This window comes from Dromiciops gliroides, chromosome 6 (assembly GCF_019393635.1).
Source record: "Dromiciops gliroides isolate mDroGli1 chromosome 6, mDroGli1.pri, whole genome shotgun sequence".
Taxonomy (NCBI): domain Eukaryota; kingdom Metazoa; phylum Chordata; class Mammalia; order Microbiotheria; family Microbiotheriidae; genus Dromiciops; species Dromiciops gliroides.
This window is the reverse complement of record NC_057866.1, coordinates 40,228,583-40,256,485: the sequence shown is the minus strand read 5'-3', so window position 1 is coordinate 40,256,485 and position 27,903 is coordinate 40,228,583.

Genomic DNA, 27,903 nt, shown 5'->3' with positions numbered 1-27,903 from the left:
TATTGTTCATCCTTCTTTCTTGAAGAGGACCAATGACATCAAGAGGGCGATATCTCGACTTAAAAGTGAATTGGATTTAAGTGAGGCAGGGCCATGCAAAGTCATCAGCCTCACTCTTTCCTCTAGAGTCCTCAGAGTCCAGTGGCAAGACATACCTCAGGACAAACTTGTGATAGTTCCTTGTTATTGAGATACTTAGGAGACTTTTTTTTATTTCCTGGGGCTATTTTGTGGATAAGGACAACTTTGTTAATAGAAGTTGGCCAACGATGGTGCCCACCTACCTGGTGTAGTCATTGATTTTTATAGCCTGAACTAAGGATGTCTTTTTTTTTTTACATTTTTACTACAGTAAAACTTTGTTTAAAATGGAAAAATAATTCTTAGCTCAATTTGGCCCTCCCCTGCTCTAGGAGAACCCTAGGAAGAAACAGATGATATAAATTCAATGAGCATAAAAAGAACTCTCTTTACTCAGGTTCAGGATACCTAGGTTTAACTCACACTTAGCTTGGTGACTTCCAGTAACTCTTTTTATCCTCTCTGGGCTGATTCAGGTTCCTTATGTCTAAAATGACATAGTTGGACAAAATGTTCTCTAAGGTCCTTCCTATCTCTAAAATTCCTTGGCTCTATGAGACTCCCTGCTCAAATGAATGTATGCTTATCCTTCCCACATCACAACTTTCCCCAATGAGGTTTCAATATATTGTGGGTTGGCATAAGAGATTAAATAGGAATTTGGGGGCGAGCTTTCCAGAAGCCACTGATGACACACAAAGAGGACACAGAAAAAGTTCAGAAACTCAGACATACATAAAATATATGAATAATATTGTATAATTTCATCACATTTTATTTTTAATACCATAATAACTCAGACTTCTCTGGTACAAAGGGAGGGACAAAAAATTTTATGTGGAGTTTCCACATGATGAGGGCATGCCCCTAATCCAGTGATGTGGGAGGGATAACCTTAAGAACCTACAGGGCAGAGTCTATTTAATTTCTTTTTTGGTTGGGGCAATGAGGGTTAAGTGACTTGCCCAGGGTCACACAGCTAGTAAGTGTCAAGTGTCTGAGGCTGGATTTGAACTCAGGTCCTCCTGAATCCAGGGCTGGTGCTTTATCCGCTGTTCCACCTCGCTGCCCCCTATTTCATTTTGTATCCCGAAGCCTGATTCCCATGCATAACATCGTAGATTTAGAAAGGGGATCTTAAAAGTCATGGATTCCAACATTCTTATTGTGTAGATCAGAGAAGTGAAACCCAGAGATATTAAATGATTTGCCCAGTGTCACACAGGATTTGAACTCAGGTTTTCCTGATTCCAAGTCCAGCACTGCTTTGAGATTACATTTTCTTCCTGACTGCCTAATGCATTTTTGAAGCTATTCCAAATGGGAACAAAGTGGGAGAAGGCAGCAAGAAACTATTTCTTCTCAAGATAAATCAAGAGGTAGGTGGGTTGGGTTTTTTTCCCATTTTTATTTTTTAGGGACATGAAAAGAGACCTGTGTTTCTAGAAAATCTACAGCACTTGCTGTTCTTAGAAAAACTACAAGACCCATGAGGACAATCATTAAGGGGTCTCAGTGATAAAACAGCCATAAAAGAGGAAAACACTAATCATTTCAGGAAGGGAAATTAAGTTACATTTTCTACATCAAGAAAATGATATTCTGGTGTTGTAAGCGATTCAAATTATGAATAATTTACAAGATTTTTTTTTAAATTGTAGCACTTACCAGAGTCGTTTTGATAATCTATGCTCTATTTCATCATGTGATATTCACAAGGTTTGGCATGCTTGTAAGAGATGTGCCATGTTTAAAATACCCCCACACTTTTTTTTATACAAAGAAAGAATATTAGTGAATTCTAAGGATTTCACTTTATCTGTCAGAGGACATCAAATTCTATAGGTTAGGAAAAATGAAAGAAATTGATATAGGTTTCTCAATAGATTACTACTGCTTGGTGAACTTCCAGCCTTTATTAACAGAATTTCCATCTGACTGACAATGACATATGTTGACATGGACAAAGTAGGGATGAGGAAAGGGTCTATGTTAAATGGAGTTGATCCTTTCTTGTACCAAAGAAATGTAATTAATTAAAAAAAACCCCAAGACAGTGGTAAATCTAATGTATGTATGTATGTATGTATGTATGTATGTATGTATGTGTGTATGTATGTATGTATTGTTATTATTCTCTAGTAAATTGCCCATTATTTGACAATGAGGGTAAGGAATTTTCATTATCTGTTATTAAATCATGGTTTATTCACTTCTGTTTCCAGTTCTTCCCTACCACAAAAGTGTCAATATGAATGTTTTGGTACATGTTGGCTCTCCATTTCTGTTTCTGAATTCCTTAGGGTATAGATCTAGCATGGATAGATATGTTTGCCCATAGGAGATGTTGACTAAAGAGTGTAGAGGATTTATCCACTTTTCTTTCATAATTCCTAACTGACTTTCAGAATGGTTGGACTAATTCACCACAAATAGTATATTAGTGTGACTGTTTTCCTCTAGTCCCTCCAACATTGCTTGTTCCTGTTGTAGGCACTGCTCTAAAGCCAGTACACTCAAAGTTCAGATTTGATGTTGGGGTGAAATGAGGCACTTTCAAGTGTCTTCAAGCATAATATAGTCAGTAAGAAGGTATTTATTAGCACTTTGCCCACCATTGCAGCAGAAACTGGGGATATAAAGAAATGCAAAACAAAATAAAACCAAAAATCCTCTTTTATCTCCAAAAACTCACACGCCAATGCATAAGATAACATATAAATAACTATAAACATCTAAGAGATATGCTAAAGAGATGGAAGGTAAGTTCCAAGGGAAGGCAATAATAATGGAGGTGTAGGGATGAGGAAGATAACTAAGAAAGATCTCCTAAAGAAGATGAAATTTGGGGCAGCTAGATGGTACAGTGGATAGATTACCAGCCCTGGATTCAGGAGAACCTGAGTTCAAATCTGACCTCAGATACTTAACACTTGCTAGCTGTGTGACCCTGGGCAAGTTACTTAACCCCAATTGCCTCACTAAAAAAAAAGAAAAGAAAAGAAAAAGAAAGGAAGGAAGAAAAAAAGAAGAAAAAAGCCAGGAAAGCCAAGAGGTAGAGGTGAGGGGAAGAAAAGTATTCCACGCATGGGGTACAGCCAATCCAAAGGTGCTGAGTCAGTAAATGGGGTTCCATGTTTGAGAAACAGCTGGTAAGAGAGGACAGCTGGATGATAGACTCTCTAGAAGAAAGGAAAGTGTACAGAGAATGGAAAAGCCCAAAGGGACAGGCCATGAAGGGCTCTGCATGCCCCAAAGGGGACTTTACATTTGATCCTGGAGGTATTAGAGAGCTCCTTAAATATACTGAGTATGTTGGGGGACAAAAGCTTTAAATGACATGGTCAAGCTTGATCTTTATGAAAAATCATTTGGCAACTTCCATTATATCTTTCCAAATAACTTTCCATCAACCTCCACCGTCTCTTTACCCTCTCAACACCTGAAAGGCAGAAGGAAAACCTTTCATGTAATTTTCTTCCAGATGCCTAACCAGAGGGGGATCCACCTGCTTGAGAGGGGGTTCTTTTTATATTACCACTATATATTAATTTACTAAATAAAGGATGGGATTATGTTTGTCCCTCAAATATTAATGCATTTCTTCCTCTTCTTCTTCTCCTAATCTTTCTCATTGTTCTATCTGTATCTTTCCCCAATTAATTTGGCCACTAGGTGGTATAATGGATGGGACACTGGACTTGGAGTCAGGAAGACCCAGATTTAAATCCTAAATTTAGACACTATCTCTGTGACTGTGGAAAAGTCAATTGACCTCTCTCAGCCTGAGTTTGCTTATCTGTAAAATAGGAATACTAATAGTATATATATATATATATATATATATATATATATATATATATACACACACACACATATACATACATATATATACATATATATACACACACACACACACACACACACACACACACATATATATATATATATATATATATATTACGTGGGGCAGGTAGCTAACTGTGGGGCAGCTAAGTGGCACAGTGGATAGAGTGCCAGGTTTGAAGTTAGGAATACTCATCTTCCTGAGTTCAAAACTGGTCACTTACTAGCTACGTGACTGAGCAAATCATTTAATTCTGTTTGCCTCAGTTTTCTCTTCTGTAAAATGAGCTATAAAAGGAAATGGAAAACCACTCCAGTATCTTTGCCAAGAAAACCTCAAATGGGGTCATGGAGAGTCAGAAATGACTAAACAACAACAACAATGCACTTTATAAAGGCTAGCTGTCATTTCGTTGATGTTATTTAGCTCATTGATACTTTAATTTCTCATCTCTGACACAATTAGTATGCAAGATTTTTTAAAAAAGAAAATCAGACAACAGAAATTAACAGTCCATATTAATGATTCTTTCTAGAGTTAGCTACATGAAAACAAACATTTCATTTCTTAATCTTTTGTTTCTATCTGGAAGTATTTACTTTTCTTCTCTTTGGTCAGCATGAATATTGAATACCCTGTTCATCTCTGGTTTCTTTGAAATGAATGGCTTGAATTCTTTTCCTTTCTTGGACACTACCATTGTCTTTAACATTTAGGCACTGCATTGAAAAATATGTTATTTTCAGAAGCAATGCATCCAAAATTAGAAGGGAGGCAGAAAGCTGGGAAACAATTTTTATGGCCAGTACTTCTGATAAAGGCCTCATCTCTAAAATATATAGGGAACTAAATCAAATTTATAAGAATCCAAGTCATTCCCCAATTGAGAAATGGTCAAAAGATATGAACAGGCAGTTTTCTGATGAAGAAACCAAAGCTATCTATTCCCATATGAAAAAATGCTCTAAATCTCTAATGAATAGAGAGATGCAAATTAAAACAACTCTGAGGTACCACCTGACACCTATCAAATTGGCTAAAATGACAAAAAAGGAAAATAATAAATGTTGGAGAAGCTGTGGAAAAATTGGAACACTAACACATTGTTGGTGGAGCTGTGAACTGATCCAACCATTCTGGAGAGCAATTTGGAATTATGCCCAAAGGGTGATAAAGCTGTGCATACCCTTTGACCTAGCAATACCACTTTTGGGTCTTTTTCCCAACGAAATCATGGAAATGGGAAAGGGACCCACATGTACAAAAATATTAATAGCTGCTCTTTATGTGGTGGCAAGGAATTGGAAGTTGAGGGGGTGCCCATCAATTGGGGAATGGCTGGACAAGTTGTGGTATATGAATACAATGGAATACTATTGTGCTGTAAGAAATGATGAGCAGGAGGAGTTCAGAGAAACCTGGAGGGTCTTGTGTGGGCTGATGATGAGTGAGATGAGTAGAACCAGAAGAACATTGTACACAGTATCATCAACATTGAGTGTTGACCTACTGTGATGGACTATATTCTTCTCACCAATGCAATGGTACAGAAAGAGTTCTAGGGAACTCATGATAGAAGAGGATCTCCAAATCCAGGGGGGAAAAAAAAGAACTGTGGAGTATAGATGCTGAATAAATCATACTATTTCTTTTGTTTTCGGTGCTGTTGTTTTTCTATTTTGAGGTTTTTCATCATTGCTCTGATTTTTCTCTTATAACATGACTAATGCAGAAATATGATTAATGTTATTATGTATATATACATATACATATATACACATATATACATATATATGTGTGTGTATATATATATATATATATATATATATATATATATATATATATATATATATATAACATATGTCAGATTACCTGCTGTCTAGGGGAGGGGGGAGGGAGGGAAAAAAATCTGAAATTGGAAAACTTGTATAAACAAAGGTTGAGAACTATCTTTACATGTAATGGGAAAAAATACTTTATTAATTTTAAAAAAAGAAAAATATGTTATTTTAGGGTGTCGACCAATCTTTCTTACTCTTTAGAGTATCATATAAGTTTTTTCTCCCTTTTCTTTCTTATTAACAAAGAAACAATGTTGTTGTTCAATTGTGTCCAACTCTTCATGATCCCATGGACCATACTGTCCATGGGGTTTTCTGGGCAAAACCATTGGAGTGATTTTCCATTTCCTTCTCCAGTAGATTAAGGCAAACAGAGATTAAGTGACTTGCCCAGAGTCACACAGTAAGTGTCTGAGACTGGATTTGAACTCATGTTTTTCTGACTTCAGACCCAGTACTCTTTCCACTGAGCTACCTAGCTGCCTCCTTGAGAAGAAGTAATCCTATTTTCTTCTAATTTATTCTCCTTGAAACCTGAAAGGCTTTGGGTTTTTTGTTTTTTACCTTGATGCCTACAAAATTTGTTGTTTGATACAATTCTGAACTCTGGCAATGATGTTTCTTAGTGGGGTAAACTTTGTATTTCTTTCCCTTAGTATTTTCTAAATTTTCTCAATTTGTACTTTGCCATCTACTTTCAATATTTTACAGGCAGATATCCTGTATGTTTTATTAGAAGTACAGTATTCCAGTTTTTAAAATATTTTTTTCCTGGAAATATTATATTCCTTAGGTTATCTTTTCTCATCCCATCTTCAAGTTCAGTATTCTTGATTCATAAAGCTCTCATATTCTTTCTATATTATTGTCTTTTGATTTTTCTTTCGTTCTGTCTGTAGATTTTCATATTTTAATTGCCATTATTTTTTTCAAAGACTCTATTATTTTGCAGAATGTTTCTGTCTTTTGTTCTCAATCCTCTCTCTGTCTCTTTCTAAAAGTTCTAATTTCTGTTCTTGTTTCTTTGTTATTTTCATGTAATTCTTTAATGCTTCTGTGTGTCATTGCAGAAATTCTTAGAGTTGCTCCATTGTCATTTCAAAGAGACATAAAAAGTCATTGTAATACCTTTACCTTCTTTGGGATTTTGATTTGGTTGCCTTTGTTGCAAAGTACTTTTTCATGGAGATGGCTCTTGTTTTGAATGGCTTGTTTATTTATTCTCCTCATTCAGCTTTTATTTATCTTTGTCAGTTTCTACAGATTTTTCTATGGTGTCTTTGTTGTTAATGTGCTTCTTACCATCAATCGTCTCCCTTCATCCACCCCTGCTGCCTGTTCTCTGTTTTTACAGACCACCAGTGTTGGATAATCAGCTCAACAGGAAAGACAATGGAGTGGTCCTCCTTCATGTTCTGTTAACAGAAGAAGATAATGTAAATTGGGACAAGACAGAAATTCCAATGCCCCACCTTCTTTTGGGCAGATGGGACTGATTGCCAAAGTGGTTAAACCATGAGTATACGTGAAATGGATTGAAAGGATGGTTGCTTTTATTATATACTATCTGATAAAATTGGAAATAAAATTTTTCCATTAAAGGCAAGGGTTTAACAATGCTTTTTGTGACTGATACCCTCATCTCTGAGTCACATAGAAACATATTATACACCAGTATAATTCAATCATATGAAATAACTTTGTTCTTAAACCAAGATTAGCTAAAATGAGAGTTTAAATTGAGAAACTACTAAAATATGCAACATTTAAATGAAAGTATTTGTTTGACACAAACTCTAAAAATGTGCCCAATAATGTATGGATGGCAAGAAGAATACTGATGTCTCAAGATAATTTTGAGAAGTAGTGGGGGAGCATACTCAGACTGGAATTTTGAAAATAAATTTTTGAGTTGGATGGCAAGAATCCAGCTAGCAGACCAACTATATCAAAACAGAGTAATTCAAAAAAGCTGACATTTGCTATAAACATCATGAATGAATGACTACATTCTCCCAAAATGTTTGGCAGAAAATGTAAAAAGAAAACATTTCAGGACCTACTAACAGTAGTATATACAGTGGCCATTGCCATGATTAAGACCCATAAGAGAAACATAGAGGCAACAAAGAATACTTCTAAAGATGGGCAATTATATAACAATACTAGAAGAAATTACTTGAGACATTCTAAAAGACTTTCAGAAAGACATTGGAAGATGATATCAATATTAAGTGGCTATGCAAAATAGAAAACTGAATGATGAATGTCACCAAAAAAAACCCCAAACCATGTGGAAAACTAATCTGGAAAACAAATGACAAATTCTAGATTCCTCTAATATGTTACTAAAAATAAAAGCCAAAAGATTAAAATGATACATAGAATCAAATCAGTGTAATGATCAGAATAAGCAGTTCAACACCCATAACATTTTTTTTTCTGCAGAGGTTTGAGAAGCAAAGAAATAAGAGGAGAGGGAGAACCCTTGAAGAAGGAAGATGTTGAATGTTTCTATTCTTCTGTATGGTGCTATGTGAAAATGCAAATTGGATCAAATGTAAAACAGAAAGCTTGTATGCTGTTACCATAACTATAGCCTGTTTAGGCTATGGACTTATTCTCCAACCCCTTCTAGCAATGCCAGATCAGGTCCCTAGAACGTGACAATAGCTTCCTTTGGGTATTGGAGGTAAGCCTAAAAGGTTGGAGGCTCTAATGCTATTGCTTGCACCCCTGTTTTATAGGCCACAGATTGTCCAATATCAGTCTCCAGTGATTACTTCCCAATATCATTTGCAAGGCTTATTTGTTATATTTCCAATATTTCTCAGTTGATATTTCTTGAAATCACTAGTAAGCAATTAACATCAATTAGCTTTTATAAAAGGATATTTATTTTTAAAAAGATGTAGCAGGAACAGAGGTACAAATAGTTGCCTTCCTTGTAGATGATGGTGTCACTGCTGCTTGGTCACTTCTGAGCTAGGTCACACAAGTTGCTCCTCTTGGCTGAGCTAGCTGCTCACCTATCTTACAAGTGACAGTTGTTGCTGTCATGGGCCTTCATTATCCAAGTGGCATACTCAAGTCCCTCTGTTGGCTCTTCTGACCTTTAAAAGCTTTCAAGGTCATTCCATCTCCAAAACTTGTTCACTTAAGATCAAGAAAGAATCAACACAGTAGGGACAATAGAAATGGTAGGGCCATTCATTAGGTTATATGGTGACCCAGAGAGAGAAATATGGAAACTGAAGTGCTGTGTATCACCCTGCTCAGAGACTTTCTTGTTCCACATTCAAAAGTTGGCAAGGAAAGAAAGAGGTAGATGTCATTTCTTCCATCAGTACCTTTTGTGTGTACACACAATTCCAGCTCAGGAATCAATCAAAAGGTTTTCTTAATGATACAGGAAGTGGTTAGGAAACATTCACAGCATATTATGCATGCTCTAAATTGGTGACAGGACCCCCTCTCTTATACATCATCATGCATTTCCAGAAGAAGCTTCCAGAAGCATCCATATGAGTTGGTACCATGAATGTTGGAAGGATTGGGCCAATAAGATTGATTAGTCTCCCATTATACAATTAATGACAAAACATCGTGGGAGGGAGGGAAATAACTGAAACTATAAGTTCTCTGCAAAAATGGAAGGCGGAGGGGCTGGATGAGATGGGTAATTATTGACTCAAATGCTTTATAGTGGTGTATATGAAGTTATAAAGGTATTTGCCATTTTCTTCTCACATGCAGACTTGATCCTACCTTTCTTAACAAAAAGCATCACATATTAATTAACAGAAGATGAAGATATGAGTAACTCTTCCCACTATATGCTAATTTCATATTAATGTATAAAGCATTCACTACTTGTATCATCTTAAAAATCTGCAAAAACTAACATGAATATGCCATATGGGCTAAAGACCAAAATAAATAAATAAATAAAATAGGCTGGCCAAAAAAAGGTGCACAAGTAAATTGATTACCGATTTAATTTATTATGACAAAACCTTTGATTCAGTTCCACACTCATGGCTTATTTCTGTATTGTAATATGAAAAAGACCCAAGTAAGGTGAGAAAGCTAGAATATTTGATATCCACATGGAAAATTGGTCTTAATTTAAAACTTGCCATCAACATGATATTGTCAATTTCAACTGATATGAAATAAAGCATCTTTTGGGGAGACAAGTTAAGCCCATTAAGATTCTACCTTGCCTTAACCTATTGTCTTCTCTTCCAAATAGAAGCAAGAACGGATTCAAATTTAAAAAGTAAATCATACAAAAAAGCTTATCAATCACTGGGTGTGAGAGCAAACTCAACCAATGGAAGAAGGTAATATTTACAAATACCTTGGTCTTCTCCAGGCAAGGAACATTAAGCCTAAAGCTTTTAAGAAGACAATTGTGATTGTCTAAGTCCAGAGACTTACTGGAATCCTAAAAAGAAAATTCAATGGGAAGAATATGCTTAAAACAATTGATAGCTATGCAATACTAGAATTAGTATACACTTTCAGAACCACAACATGGACTAAACAGATTTGGAAAGTATCCTGACAAAAAGCTTCATGATTTAATGAAAAACAGGGGGCCCATCACTTTAATGCAACTATGGAAAGATGAATATTTTCTTGGCCAAAGAGTAGAAAGAGTATCAATAAGAGTTCTCAAAGTACATGATAGGATAACAACTTATGAAAATATTTTCAGAACAAGGAGATATCACTTCACCAAGGATATTGAGTGCAGAGCCCATGACCTGAAAGGATTCCCTATAGATGGTAAGGTCCTGAAGGCTCCAATTTCAGGATGATATTGTGATAATTGCATCAATTTCCAGAATATCAAAGAACCTCCTAAATAAGATCCATAACTACTCAAAAGAGCATAACTTAACTATACACACAGGTTTAACCAAATGGATGAAAAATACTTATTTTCTAGATCAGTGGTCTCCAAAATGAGAAATTTCAGAATTGAGAGAAGATGTGGGCTGAAGCAGTTTTGGAGGATAAAATTAATGTGCTTAGGGATGAAACAATCAATATTTATTAAGTACCAACTATGTGTTAGGCACTGTGCTAAGTACTGGAGATACAAAAAGAGGCAAAAGACAGTGCCTACTTTCTCTCTCTCTCCTTTTTTTTTTGTGAGGCAATTGGGGTTAAGTTACTTGCCCAGGGTCACATAGCTAGTAAGTGTTAAGTGTCTCAGTCCAGATTTGAACTCAGGTCCTCCTGAATCCAGGACCAGTGCTCTATCCACTGCGCCACCTAGCTGCCCCTACAGTGCCTACTCTTAAGAAGCTTACAACCTAACAGGGGAGAAAATGTCCAGGATAAGTAGGAGACTAGCACAAGCAAGGCACTGGAATTTAGAGGAGATGCAGAAGGCTTCCTATAGAAAGTGGGATTAAAAAAAAAAAAAAGAAAGTGGGATTTTAGCTCAGAGTTAAAGTAAATCAGGAAGGTGAGTAGTGAGGGTAAAGGACAGAGAGCATTCCAGGACAGAGAGGATGTCTAGAGCTGAAAGATGGAGTGTCTTGTTTATAGAACAGCTATCAGGCCAGTGTCACTGGACTGGAGTATGTGTTGGACATTAGGTAAAAGAAAACTGGAAAGGTAGTTGGGGGGTAGCTTATGAGATGCTCAGAATACCAAAGAGAACATTTTCTATTTGATCCTGGAGGAGATAGGGAGATAGTGGAGTTTATTGAGCATACACGCACGCACGCATGCGTGTGTGTGTGTGTGTGTGTGTGTGTGTGTGTGTGTGTGTATTGGGGATGGGATGTATATTACATTATCAGATCTGTTCTTTAGAGAAATCACTTTAGTGGCTAAAGGGAGGATGGATTAGAGTGGGAGAGAGACTTGCAGCAGACAAACCCACCAGCAGCTATTGCAACAGTCCAGGTGTGAGGGGATGGGGACCTGGACCAGAGTGGAGACAGTGTCAGAGGAAAAAAAGGGGCCATATTCAAGAGATGTTGCAAAGGTGAAATCAACAGGCCTTGGCAGCAGTTTGGATATGGCTGGTGGGGTGGTGAGAGATAGTGAAGAATCCAGGTCAGCTTCCAGGTTGTGAACCTGAGGGACTGGGAGCATGGTGGCATCCTCTACTGTAATGGGGAAGGTAGGCACTGGGGGGAAGATAAAGAATATCATTTTGGACATATTGAATTCCATATGTTTAAGCCTCACAAAGAACTATTACTCAGAGAGTGAAATGGTACCTGTGCTCCTATTCTCTGGTGGGTTGATCACGCTCCCTGAAAAGGACGTACTGGGGAGGGGGGGCGGCTAGGTGGCACAGTGGATAAAGCACCGGCCCTGGATTCAGGAGGACCTGAGTTCAAATCCGGCCACAGACACTTGACACTTACTAGCTGTGTGACCCTGGGCAAGTCACTTAACCCCCATTGCCCCACAAAAAAGAAAGGACATACTCAACCTTTGTTTTCTAAATCACCACATGGCTACATTAATAATGCTCTGGAGGATGGTCTCTGGCTATAAGGAAATAACTAGCGAGTAAAAGTCCTACCTCCTGCCTTTTCAGGTCAGGAGAGACAAAGTAAGTTACACAGAGTGAACATGCACAGATGATTTACAATAAATTTCACTTCAAATCCAACCTTCTGAACTTCCCTTTTGCTATTCTGGGTTCCACTATCCTTGACAGCCAGGTTTTCAACATTGGTATCATCCTTGACTCCTTAGTTATACAATGCTTTAAAGTTTGCAAAGCACTTTAAAAATATTACCCCATTATGGAGTCAGGAGGACCTGAGTTCAAATCCAGCTTCAGACACTTGACACTTACTAGCTGTGTGACCCTGGGCAAGTCACTTAACCCCAATTGCCTCACCAAAACCAAAACAAAACAAACCAAAAATATTACCCCATTTCATCTTCATGACAACCCTGGAAATTGGGTGCTATTTTTACTCCTATTTTACTGATGAGGGGACTGAAGCACAGAGAGGTTTAGCAATTTGCCCAGGGTGATACATATAATAAATGTTTGAGGCTGGATTTGAACTCAGGTCTTACTGACTTCAGGTCCAGCACACCACTCACTGCCACCCAACTTGGTTCCTCAATAAATAATTTATTTATTATGGATTCAGTCTGTTTTCCCCTAGAACAGATATTACTAAAGATTTTGTCTCAAAAATACAATATGTGAAGGGGCAGCTAGGTGGTACAGTGGATAGAGTACCGGCTCTAGATTCAGGAGGACTTGAGTTCAAATATGATCTCAGACACTTACTAGTTGTGTAACCCTGAGGAAGTCACTTATCCCTGATTGCCTCAAAAAGAAAGAGAGAGAGAGAGAGAGAGAGAGAGAGAGAGAGAGAGAGAGAGGAAGGAAGGAAGGAAGGAAGGAAGGAAGGAAGGAAGGAAGAAAGAAAGAAAGAAAGAAAGAAAGAAAGAAAGAAAGAAAGAAAGAAAGAAAGAAAGAAAGAAAGAAAGAAAGAAAGAAAGAAAGAAAGAAAGAAAGAAAGAAAGAAAGAAAGAAAGAATATGTGAGTTCAAGGGGTACAACAACTTCTTCTTGAGAAGCCTATTGATAGATTGGGTTATCACAATATCATCTCCCCTGATTCACCTGTGAGGACACCAATTTTCCTTCTTGGGAAAAGCAAACAAAACAAATCAAAACAATAAAAGCAAAAAGAAATCAAGAAGGTAAAATATTCCCTCATCTTTTTGTCCCAATAGTGAATTAGAACTTCTCTCTTAAAATCTGAGGGTTTTCTTCCCATGTCAACTATTTAAGATCAAAGATAAAGAACTAGAAGAGACTTTACAAGCTATCTAGTATACCTTCATTATTTTACAGATGAGCAGACTGAGGCCTGCAGAGATTAATATGACTAAGATTGGGGCAGCCAGGTGGTGCAGTGGATAAAGCACTGGCCTTGGATTCAGGAGGACCTGAGTTCAAATCCAGCCTCAGACACTTGACACTTAACTAGCTGTGTGACCCTGGTCAAGTCACTTAACCCTCATTGCCTTGCAAAAACAAAACAAAAAACAAACAAAAAAACCCCAAAAACATGACTAAGATTGTTTATAAGGTGAGACAAAAAAATTTTCATCAATGATTGATGTAATGGTTCCTTAAGAAAACCCAAAAGAACAAACAAAATAATAATTTGAAGTAATCATGTAAGCAAAATAGCAGAATAAAACACACAAAATTGAAGTTTCTATAATTATTAGTGAGAAATAAGAAAATTATTTTTAAAAAGAAATATCTTTTTACATTGTTATGTTTGAAAATGAAGGTTAACTGAGAGAAAATGGTCTGAGTATGATCAGTTTATCAGTTAGACTAGCAATGATCAATACATTGAGTCAATGGCCTTTCTTAATGACCAAAGACCCTGAGTGAGGGCTGATAGGGTCTTTTAAATTTTTTTAAAAAATTTATTGTTTTTGTTTGCTTTTGCAGGGCAATGAGGGTTAAGTGACTTGCCCAGGGTCACACAGCTAGTAAGTGTCAAGTGTCTGAGGCTGGATTTGAACTCAGATCCTCCTGAATCCAAGGCCGGTGCTTTATCCACTGCGCCACCTAGCTGCCCCCTGACAGGGTCTTTTAAACCCAGGAGTGTCTTCTTTCTTATTGACCCAACAGTGGATCATTGGACTTCCCATTGCAAATGTAAGGCAATCTTGATTGGTAGACATTTTAAAGAGGAAGTGGGTTAAAAGTCACCTCAACTCCTCTCCATGACTTTCTTCCTTGGGAGATGGGAGTAATCCTTAGGTGACAGGATTCATCTACAGTTATACGTATGGAACATGACTGAGATTAATAAAGTGGTAAAGTCAGAATTAGAACCCAAGTCTTCTCTCCCTCAGATAGAATGGGGGAAGGGTGAAATCTGATACTCAACATGCTTTATTGATAGCTTTGCTCTTTAAACACAGACCTGGCGTTCTAGCAACATTAAGAACAAAATTGAAGAACACTGTAATAACTTGTTGGAGGCTAAAGGTCAGGCTTTGTGCAGGAGTACATTTTTGTTTGCTTCCTCTCAGATTTGCTTTATGCTGGGGGGTTGTGCACTTTTGATTCTAAGAATGCTTCAATTCTATGGGGATATTTTGGTCTTCCTTCATTCATATGTTTGTCTAGTGCACAGTTATAAAACCTTATTTTTTTTGCTGTGGTCTGTTTATTTTGTTACAAAGGTCCTCATAATTCTGAATGATTGAGCTACATAATGCTGTATAGATATGGGTTTTTTGCAAATGTTTTTGAGTTATTCCGTCTTTCATGAGTTTCACAGTGCATAAAAATGGTGGCCTCCAGCATACAGATGTTATTTACACAGAAGCTCCTGAAGAATTAATTTCTACTGAAATAATTACAATAAGAATGAGGTCCTGATATTGTCCCTAAGGACCATGGGTGTCCAGCATCCCCCAATCAGATGCTGAGATACATAATGCTTCATTTTCAAGGTTTCATTGGAGAAAAGAAAAGTAGCAATTGAGGGAAGAGACAGTCCCTCGCTGGTCTTTATATAGATGATCTGAGTAACCCAGATTAGACCAACATTGGGCCATAAGGGTTCATCTCACCCGATCACCTCATTTTGGGGGTGATTTTTTCCTTAATAGTATTTTATCTTATTTTATTTCTGATTACACATCAAGAGAGTTTTCAACATTCATTTTTGTAAGATTGAGTTTCAAATTTTTCTGCCCCTGCCCTCCTTTCCCTCTACCCACCCTAAGACAGCAAGCAGCCTGATGTAGGTAATATATATACAATCACATTAAGCATATTTCCACATGAGTCATGTTCTGAAAGAAGTATCAGAACAAAAGGGAAAAACAAAAAGACAGAAGAAGAAAACAAAACAACAACAACAAAGGTGAAAATAGTATGTTTTGATCTGCATGTGGAGAGCATTTTCCATCATGGGTCTTTTGGAACTGTCTTGGATCATTGCATTTTTGAGAAGAGCTAAGTATATAACAGTTGATCATCACACAATGCTGCTGTTGCTGTGCACAAGGTTCTCCTGGTTCTGCTCACTTCACTCAGCATCAGTTCATTTAAGTCTTTTCAGGTTTTTCTGAAATCTGACTACTCATCATTTCTTACAGCACAATAGTATTCCATTATATTTATATACCACAACTTGTTCAGCCATTCCCTAATTGATGGGCATCCCCTCAATTTCTGATTCTTTGCTACCACAAAAAGAACTCTATAAACTCTATAAATATTTTTGTACATGTGTGTCCTTTTCCCTTTTGTATGATCTCTTTGGGATACAGACCTAGTTGTGATATCGCTGGGTATGCAGTTTTATAGCCCTTTGGGAATACTAACCCCCTCTTTTTACAGATTAGGAAACAAACTTGGAGACATAAAATGACTTACCTGAGGTCACACAAGCAGGAATCAGCAATCTAGATTTGAATCCAGATCTAAATACCTTTTCCATTGACAAGTGATATATCATCCACAAATTTTCATTCTATAATACTCATGTTTTGTTCAGTCATTTCAGTTGTGTCCAACTCTTTGTGACATGCCCTTTGGTGTTCCTGGCAAATATATTAGAGTGCTTTGCCATTTTCTTCTCTAGCACATTTTACAGATTTGGTTAAAACTAAGAAAACAGAGATCAAACAGATAGCAAATCTCTGAGGCCCCAGATTTGAACTTAGAAAGATGAGTCTTCTTTACTGTGAGGATGAAATGAAATTTTATATATATATATATATATATATATATATATATATATATATATATATATATATATACATACACATACACACATACATACACATATACACATACATACACATATACACATATATACACATATACACATACATACACATATACACATACATACACATATACACATACATACACATATACACATACATACACATATACACATACATACACATATACACAATGTACATATATACACACACATACATATGTGTGTGTAAATTTCTTTGAAAACTTTAAAGCCTTTTATTTAGTTAGCTGGACAGCTAGGTGGCTCATCAGCAGATACAGCATTGGGCTTGGAACCAGGAAGACTCATCTTCGTGAGTTCAAATCTAGCCTTGGAAACTTACTACCTATATGACCATAGCCAAGTCATTTAACCCTACTTGCCTCCGTTTCCTCATCTGTAAAATGAGCTGGAGAAGGAAATGTCAAGCCATCCAAGTATCTTTGCCAAGAAAATCACAAATGGGGTCATAAAGAGTCAGAAATGACTGAACAACAATGAAGTCAGTTACAATTATTGAACAAGTCATATCCCTGCTCTATCCCTCAGTTTTCCCATCTGTAACATGACAGTCAGATCCTTAGATGTTTTCTAAGGTCCCTTTTATCATTAACTCTCATTTTAAAAAATAAACCCAATTCTACTTTCACATCTTTAGTTGAGATGCCATTTAATGGAATTTATTTTTGAGTTCATTGTCACAGAAATTTGGCCCAATAATTCTTCTACAATTAATGTGAATTCTAGTCAATGTCCCCATCTCCCAGGAGAAAGAGTCCTCACAGAATTTTAAGAGTTGGGAGAGACTTCAGACTCCATCTACTCCAGCTTGTGGCTGAAAAGGAATCCCCCCTAGTACATATGAAAATGGTCATTCACTTTACATTTGAAGGCCTCTAGGGATATGGAGCTCATTATCTCTTGAGGCAGCTCTCTCCAGTTTTGGACAACTCTAATTTAAGGAAGTTTTTCCTCATATAGAGCCAAAAAATCTGTCTCGGTTCCCATGAAACTCCATCCAAACAGCAAATCACTAAACTTTTCCTCAAATTAATGGCCTGTTGGATGACAAAATACCTTTCAAATATTGAGGATGGAAGCTAGGAAATGAATGCCTTTCACACCATTTCCTCCTTTCTCCTCAGCCATAACTATTATTGATAAGTCAGATGATGAATTCCACGTGCAACTGCATAAGAAACATGATTCATTGAGGGCAGTCTGGTGCAATTCAGAGGCAGGAGACCCTAATTGGAGCACATGATTTTCTATGAGCTAGCTACATAACTTTAGACAAGTCCCTTAACTACTCTGGACCTCAGTTTTATAATCTAGAAAATGAGAGTGTTAGAGTAGGAAACCTCCAAGGTCTCCTATCATTCTGACATTCTTCGATTCTGGGGATGTAAACCTGAGTAATAGTTGGGAGGATTTTCTGAAAAGGATGGTTAGGCTTTTAAAATAGGTATATGCATACACATACATATCTCTTCATTATTTATGGCAGAATATGAGGAACAGATGCAAGAAGTCTACAGTTTTCTCCAGGGGGAAAAAAGTACTGATGAAATACAGGTTTTGCCTCAAAATGTAATCAAGAAATTAAATTGATGACATTGAGAAAACTCTTGGAATGGAGGGTATCTACTTAAGGCTTCTGAAAACCACAGATACCCAGGGACAATTATCAGATGTGAAAGGAAGAGAGACAGAGAGACAGAGAAAGAGACAGAGACAGAGACAGAAAGAGAGAGAGAGACAGAGAGAGAGACAGAAAGAGAGAGAGACAGAGAAACAGAGACAGACAGAGAGACAGAGACAGACAGAGAGACAGAGACAGAGAAAGAAAAAGGAAGGAAGGAGAGAAGGAGGCAAGGAAGGTGGGAAGGAAGGAAGAAGGGAAGAGGGAAGGAAGGAAGGAGGGAAATACTGAAGGAGAGGAAGAGGGAAAAGGGAAGAAGGGAAGGAAGAAAGGAAGGGAGGGAGGGAGGAAGGAAAGAAGGAAGGAAGGAAGGAAGGGAGGGAAGAAAGAAAAGGGACAGTAATCAGACTACTATAAAATTAGGAAGAGGCCCTGGAAGAACCCAGGATCATCAATGACTTCTAGTCCCAGTGTTTCATTGAGTAAGTTTCTAAGCAGCATTTATCAGGGTCCAAAAATAGAGGAACACCTGGGAAGTTAAGATTTAATTAAGGGACAGTGATTTAGAATCCACAAAAGAGAGATCAGAATGACAAATGGATCTTTTTTCCCCCATGAAGAAACCAACTAAGAAACTGAGCAGGAATGCTAATATCTCAATTTCTTTTTAAATTTAGCAGTCCTCTATGAAAACATTTGGAGAGGCACCAAAAGAAAATGTGCTTTACAAAATGATATTTTAGGGGAAGAAGAGCTTAAAAATTGTAAATATAAAAAGGAAAAATCATATAATTAACATTATTCTTAAGTTATAAACGTATAACTTTTTAAAAATATTTGTTGATGCTTTTTGTTTGAACATTATAGCCATTTCTGAAAATCCTTCCCCCCACCCCATCTTGAATACTCCAGTAACAAAGGAAAACAATTGTACAAAAATGCCCAATATAGGAACTTTGTCTTCTTGTGTATACAGCATGCTGCCCTAGGAGTTCCCCACCTATCTTCTGGGAAGGGGAAGATATATTTCCTGTACTTTCCTCAGGGGATGATTATTACCTTTTCCATCTTGCCATCTGATTGTAAAAGTGATTCCTGTAAAGCATCTTGAGGACTGGGGATCATATTAACTGGATTTAGTCCCTTTATTGGTTACCTTTAGAAAGTGAGTTTTCTCTGGGGCAAAAAACAAAGTTGGGAAATCAATAAGGGAAAGGTTGAATAAGGCAGAAATGGTTTTTCTTTCTTTGAATGAAGGTATTGAAGGGGGGAAGAGGAGGGAAGAAAGAGGAGGTTCAGAGAGAGAGAAAGGGAGAAGGAAAAGAATCTATGGAAAGGAAAAAGAAGAAAAGCAGAGGGGCCTCTTTTAGGTGGGAGAATTAAAGGGATACTTGAAAGATCATGTGTCAGGAGAGAATGAAATAGATATGAGAGTTAGAAGATTCCTCTTGGTATCAAGCTGTTGCACAGTTTGAGTTTCCCACATGGCTCAGTTGAACCCAGATTTGCAGAGGTGAAATGTTAGCTGGCTAATCTAATGGACCACTTAGCATCTGAAGAGAGGGGAATGAATATGAACGTGATGATCACACAGGGGCAAACAGAGATGGAGAGAGATGTACTCTGGGAGAGTAAATGGAGGTGTAAAGTCTTTGATCACAGAGTAATCTGCTGCCCTCCCTCCACTCCAAATGCTTAGTTCTATTACTGTTCTTATGAGAGATAATATGCTCTTGCAATCAGGAAAACCTGGACTCAGTTCCTACCTATGACACATACTACCTGAGTGTGTGAGAGACTGGGGGGTGGGGAGAGAGGAGAACGATGGGAAGTAATGGGGGGAGGGGTAGTAACAGTCACATAACTGCTGGTGTCTTAGGCTATTCCTTAAGGGTGTAGTTTCAGATCTAAATTAATGGAGTAAATCTATACATTGAGATCTAGGTACACACACACACTATATACACAAACACACATATATATGTATACATGTGTACACATACATACATACATTACACACACACACACACATATATAAAACTCACTACCCTCATGAGAGCTGTCCTAGTTCTTTCTCATAAACTTTTTCCCCCGCTAATTAGAAAAAAAAATACACTTCCATTCCCCTTCCCCTATACATCTCCTTGAATGACATTTTTATGTAGAATATAAGACACTGTAAATATTTGTTGCTCAGTCGTTTTAGTCGTGTCCAACTCTTTGTGGCCCATTTGAGGTTTTCTTGGCAAACACACTGGAGAGCTTTGCCATTTCCTTCTCCAGCTTATTTTACAGATGATGAACTGAGGCAAACAAGGCTAAGTGACTTGCCCAGGGCCACACAGCTAGTAAGTGTCTGAGGCCAGTTTTGAGCTCAGAAAGATAAGTCTTCCTGACTTCAGGCCTGGCACTCTGTCCACTACACCACCTAGCTGCCATGCCATAAATATTAGGACTCTACAGCTACCTAAATGGAGTTATCCAAAGAGTTTTTCAAAATAACTTGAATCAAAGATGTAGGTCAATGCTTCAACATTCTAGACTCCAATTCTGTGTACTTCTCTACATCTAGGCTACTGTTTGTTTTTCTGTTTAACAGAAATATTTAGTACTTCAGAGACTTGTGATGTTACCAGCCTGGGCACACCCAACACAGACTATAACCCCTCCACATAGACAATATGATTTTCTATGGCCAAAAGTATTCATGAACCTTTTGATAAGGAGTCAGTCTTCCTCCTCTTAGTGGGGCTGGTCTTTAGACAACAGATAAACAGTCTGCAGCTAGACCAACTTTTGAAGCTATTTAGGTTTGTAGGACATTCCAGAAATTGTAATCACCTCCCCACAGTCTTCAATACTTGTCTACCCTCTTCTCCTGACTAGTCTCTCCTCTCTGGGCCCTCATGACACTTCTTTGCCTTGTGTCCCCTCCTATCTATACAGCCACATCTTAGTCCTTTATGCACATATCCTATTTATGAGCTCTGTTCTGGGTCCTCTTTATTCTCTTACTAAACTTTCTCATTGCATGTCCTCATCAGTTCCCATGGGTTTATTTAGCAGATAACTCTAAGATCTATTTATCCCTCCCTAGTCTCCCTCCTAACTTCCGGTCTCATATCACCAATGGTCTATTGGAGATTTCAAACTAGATGTTCCAGAGGTATCTCAAATTTTAAAAGCTCAAAACAGAATTCAATATTCTGCCCCTTCCCCTAGACACATTCCTCTTCTGAATATCCCTATTTCTGCCACTCTTCTTCTACCCTCTGGACTGGAGGTTACTTTGAATGTGGACCTGCTGACAGAAGTTTCTGAGAAGTGGCCAATCTGCTTCCATATAGGTATTTTTCATGCCAGGAGTTCCCTACACTGATGAGAACACAGATCTAAAACAAAAATGGCCAAGGCACCATCATTATTTGTCCTTCCTTCTTGAAGAGGACCAAAGACATCACAAAGGAGATGTCTTGACTTGTGTGTGAATTGTTATTTAAATGAAGCAGAGCTGTGCAAAGTTGTCAGCCTCATTCTCTCTTTTGGAGTCATTAAAGTCCAGTGGCAGGACAAAAGTCAAGATGGCTGTTGATGGCCCAGGATGCAGTAGATTGGAGACAGAAAGACAAAAGCAAAATATTATCCTCCAGGAATTTCCAATTCTGTCCCTTCTAAAATTTCAATCTAGCTCAGGTAGGTTTCATACACAGATACATAAATGTTAGAATGACCATTTATTAAATGCTTGCTAAGTAACAGGCACTGTCCAAAGATCTGTGGATACAAATACAGACAAACAAGACAGTTCCTACCCTCAGGGGGTTACATTTTAATGGGAAAAGACAAGGTGGAAAGAGGAAAAGGAATGGGGAGCATTAATACATGTGGTGGTATGTTGTGGAGATTTCAAAAAATCTGCATGGAAGTCTAATTCTAAGCAAGACAAGTGAAAGTCTCACCTATCAGGATCAGGAGTACTGGTGCAGGAGTCCAAGGTTCTGGTGGGAAGGGAGATGGTGGGGACAATGGCCAGAATGTAGGTGGCTTGGTATGGAGACAACCAGAAAGTGAGATTAAGAAAAAAAGCTAGACCTCAAACTTCTTTCAGGGATGAAGTCTTTATGATAGGTGGTCCCAGGCATGGAGACTTCATTACATGCAAAGCTGGTTGTGGCACCTAAATAATTAACCTATAACCAATATCTATGTAAAATTAACCGCCGTTAAGTAAGTACGCCTTGGTGACTGTTTGCCATTAAATTAGTGGGATAAATAATTCACACCAAAAATGTGGGCCCAAGATAATACTATTAAGGAGGATAGAACTTGTTCATTAATTGTAAGAAAATTAGACGAAATACAATTCCCTCAGTGCAAGGTCTCCTGTGGAGTATACGGTGTGTTAACACTATTGTAGCATGGAAGAATGAGATGAGAATCCTGGAATTGCTCCGTAGATGGCCTCTCTCTAATTGACTAAGGTGTGTGTAATGTACTGAGCCAGGGACACACAAGAAAAAGGGTAGGTATATATGGGCAAAGTTTCAAAGTGACTGCAGCCAAACATGCAAGAGTGAGCTATTTCTTGGATAGGTAAAAATTTAGTTGGCCTAGGGGTATTTTGGGAATAAGCTCAATGTCACTCATTGCATCAAAGATCTGGGATGTCCTTAGTGGAACACTACTGTGAATCAGAACCTATCTTTAATTTTGTAGATGAATCTTAGAAGGGTACCTAATATTCAGCAAGGCCAAGTGAATTATCTGTAGACACAGCTAATAAGTGTCAGAGGCAGGATTTGAACCCACATCTTCTGGACTTCGCAGTCAATATATTGTCCATGATGCACTAAAGAAGACTAACATTTACATAGAACTTCAAGGTTCCATACACACACACACACACACACACACACACACACACACACACATATACATATGTATAATGTTCATCCTCACAACATCCCTCTTGTGTCTATGCTGTATGTTATCAGTCAACAACTATTATTAAGCACTTACTATGTGAAAGCATCATTATTGTTCTTTTCCAGATGAAGAAATAGAATCTGTACTTACCTCCTTAGGTTAGGCAGCCTGAGGTGATGCAGGTACTGTTCTAGGTAGCAGGATTCAAACCCAGGTCTTAACTAACTAGATACCTGGCACGTGGTCCACTATAATTTGCTTCTTCTGCCAATATTCTCTAGAATCTTATGACTTTTGAATGTTGGCATTATTGATTCAAACATGCATAAAACAAAGTTTCAAGGTTCATAAATTTACCTTAAATTGAAGAGTATAATTATTTGTAGCCAGAGAAATTTGACTGATCTTTATATTTATATATTTAACAAGTACATAAATATTTTATATTTATATTATTTTGGCCCACCAAGTATAAAAGCAGAAAAGGTCATAGGTTGTCTAGTCCTCCCTCCCTATTTGATAAACCAGTGAATTTGTGTTTTAACTGATATAGAAGTTCTCCTAAAAAAATCTGGTACTGGCCAAGAAATAGAGAGGTAGTTGGGGGCAGCTAGGTGGCACAGTGGATAAAGCACTGGCCTTGAATTCAGGAGGATCTGAGTTCAAATCCGGACTCAGACACTTGATACTTACTAGCTGTGTGATGCTGGGCAAGTCACTTAACCCTCATTGTCCTGCCCCCCCCCCCAAAAAAAAAGAAATAGAGAGGTGGATCAGTGGAATAGAAAAGGTACAAATTGCACTATAGTAAATTACTATAGTAATCTAGCATATGATAAACCCAAAGATCCAAGCTTTGGGAACAAAAACTCATTATTTGGCAATAACAGCTGGGAAAGCTGGAAAACAGTATGGCAGAAATTAGTTATGAACCAATGTCTCATATTGTATACTAAAATAACAAAATAGGTACATGACTTACACATAAAGGGTGATACCATAAGCAAATTAAGAGAGCATGGTAGGGGCAGCTAGGTGGCACAGTGGATAGAACACTGACCCTGGATTCAGGAGGACCTGAGTTCAAATCCGGCCTCAGACACTTGACACTTACTAGCTGTGTGACCCTGGGAAAATCACTTAACCCCTATTGCCTCACCAAAAAACAAAAGAGAGAGAGCATGGAATAGTTTATCTGTCAGATTTATGAACAGGGAAAGAATTTAGGAACAAAGAAGATATAGAGAGCAATACAAAATGTAAAAACAGATAATTTTGATTATATCAAATTAAAAAGCTTTTGCATAAACAAAATCAATGCAACAAAGATTATAAGGAAAGCAGAATTTTTGAAACAAATATTGCTGATAAGGGCCTCATTTCTCAAATATAGAGAACCAAGTCAAATTTATAAAAATACAAGTCATTCCCCAGTGATTAAATGGGCAAAGGATATGAACAAGCAGTTTTCAGGCAAAGAAATCAAAAATAACTATAATCATATGAAAAAATGATCTAAATCACTATTGATCAGAGAAATTCAAATTAAAACAACTCTGAGGTATCACCTCCCACCTGCCAGAGTAGCAAATAGAACAAAAAAGGAAAATATTGGATGTTGGAGGGGATGTTGGAGAAAACTGCAACACTAATCCACTGTTGGTGAACTGATCCAACAATTCTGGAGAATAATTTGGAACAATACCCAAAGGGCTATAAAACTGTGCATACCCTTTGATCTAGCAATACCACTTCTAGGTTTATATCCCAATGACATACTCAAAAAGAGAAAAGACCTATTTGTACAAAAATATTTATAGCAGCTCTTTTTGTGGTGGCTAAGAATTTGAAATCAAGGGATGCCCATCCATTGGGGAATGGCTAAAGAAGTTGTGGTATATGATTATGATGGAATATTATTATGCTATATGAAATGACAAGCAGTACAAATTCAGAAAGGCCTGGAAAGACTTATATGAACTGATGTATGGTGAAGTGAGCAGAGCCAGGAGAACATTGTGCACTGTGACAATATTGTTTGATGAAGAACTGTGAATGACTTAACTATTCTCAGCAATACAATGATCCAAGACAATCCCAAAGGCTTAATGATAAAGCATAGTATCCACCTCCAAAGAAAGAACCAGTATTGATTGAATCTAGACAGAAGCATGTTATTTTTCTTTCATTTTTTCTTTTATTCAAGTTTTCTTGTACAAAATGATAAATACAGTAATGTTTTACATAAATGCATATGTATAATCTATATCTGATTGCTTACTGCATCAGGGAGGGGGAAGGAAGAGGAGGGATAGAATTTGGAAATAAAAACTTTAAATAAAAATATTATTTGAGTTCTCCTAAATAAAGCAAACCATTCATGCCTGCCCATCCAGTGAGACTCTTGGCCATGTCCTTCCATACATTTACCATAGTGGTAAAATGGTGGTGGCCTTCCCCCCGTTCACCCATTTCACAGTAAGGAAAACCCACACTGGAGGAGATAAGCTGAGCTAGTGAAATTTTTCCACATCTGGCTATTGATAGAGGCTTTATTAGTGGCCAGAGCTCCCAGTTTCTAGACAAGGATTCTTTTCACCACACTCTTGTGAGCCATTAAAAATTTTATTTTGGGGGCAGCTAGGTGGCGCAGTGGATAAAGTACCGTCCCTGGATTCAGGAAGACCTGAGTTCAAGCCTGACCTCAGACACTTGACACTTACTAGCTGTGTGGCCCTGGGAAAGTCACTTAACCTTCATTGCCCTGCCCCCCCAAAAATTTAATTTTAAGGGGAAAAAAGTAAAATATTACCTAGAATACATGATTTGTACAGGATGTGATCAGGAAAGCATTTTAAAATATAGAAGAAAGAGATTTAAAAATTACTAGGGTCATTTGATCAATTAAGAAGCATTTATTAATCACCTAGGGACCTTCAAAGCCATCTAGTTGAACTTCATCACTTTATATTTGACAAAACGAGGCCCCGAAAAGTTAAGTGACTTGCCCAAAGTCATACAAGGTAGTAAATCACAAAGGCAGGATTTGAAATCAGGTCTTCTCACTCCAAATCAAGCTTTCTTCTTAACTACACTTGTACAGATATACAAAATATATTCAAAATGAGTAAAAGATACAGAGGTTTTTTTCAGGGGGATGAAGGGTATTACTATTTGGGGTAAATCACGTAGATGGTATTCAACATTGTATATTAAAAACAATTTAGAGGACTGGACCAAAGAAAGAAAATGTAACGTTTTTTGTTTCTTTTTGTATTTTGTTTTGTGTTTTTAGTGGAAAAGAACTGGTCTCTTGATTTAAAGGTGGCCCCACAGCATCATCGCTGCCTGTAGGGACAGACCGGACACCTGGCTTTCTCTTTTTCTGAAGACTTGATTTATCCAAATAAAGCATGGGATGTTTCATCATCCCATAATGGAAAGTGCCTGTCACTCCTTGAACATCATCATATGGTTGGTGGCCAGTAAATAATGGACTACTGAGTGTCAAGGTGACTGGCTTTCAATGCACACAAAACTAAAAATTATAGACCTGTCATTCTATAGGCAGGCCACAATTAGCTGTCTATGCAACTTGAAATTTCCCTCTTGCCAGCTGAGTAATCAGTTGACTGGAGTTTCTTATTTTGGATGCAATTTCTAGGTCTTTGACATGCAAGACTCTCAAAATGATGCAAATTCTAAAATAAATGTTCAGAATTTTTTTTTCAAAAACCCCTCAACCTACTTGCAATGTGCTAATATTGTAATAATATTAATAAAAGATTATAATAGAACACAAATAATTTCATTTTTTTAAATTTAGGGGTCACAAAGCTCTTTACCAAAATAAAACCATTTATTAGCGAGTCTTGCTTCCTTTGCCTAAAAGTCCCCTTTAGTCTGGCTCCCACCCACTTTTCCAGTTATGTTTCATGTCACTCCCCTTCAAATGTTCCCCATTACAGTTAAATATATCTATTAGCTATTCTATTAACACTTGACACTCCATCTCCCACCACTGTGTCTTTGTAAAGACACAGAATCCCTGGCTTCCCATAATTCCCAACTCAGGTACCCCCATATATAGTCTTTCTTGACCCTCACCTCCCCTTACCTCCCTTTAGTGTTAGTGCATCTTCTCTGTTGACACTGCTTTCTTCATATACTTGGCATTTTTGTGGTTAGGTGGTGAGCCTAACCCTAACTCTCCTTTCCCCATCCCCACAGACACACCCTTAGAACATAAGCCAATTTAGAAGAGGTCCAATTTTGTCTGTGTATCCCAAGTCCCTGTTATAATGCCCCATATTAGGCGCTTGATGGTGCAGTGGATAGAACACTGGGTCTAGGGTCAGGAAGATCTGAATTTAAATCCAGCATCAGATACTTACCAGCTGTGTGATCTTAACCCTGGGAAAGTCACTTAATGTTTATTTGCCTCAGTTTCCTCAACTGTAAAATGGTGATAATAGTGCCTATCTCCTGGGGTTATTGTGAGGATCAAATGAAACAATATTTGTAAAGTGTATAACACAGTACCTAGGACATAGCAGATAATATATAAATGCTAGCTGTTATCATGATTTGTTGTTATTACTTAAATAAATGTTTGTTGAATTGAATTGAGTTCAAGTTCCCAAAAGGAAAACCAGTATTTGGGAAGTCATTCTACTTGCCTACGATCACCTATTGAATTGTAAAGGAAGAATCCATGAATTTAGTTCTTTTGGGAAGTCTCAAAACACATACTTTATACATAGAGAAATC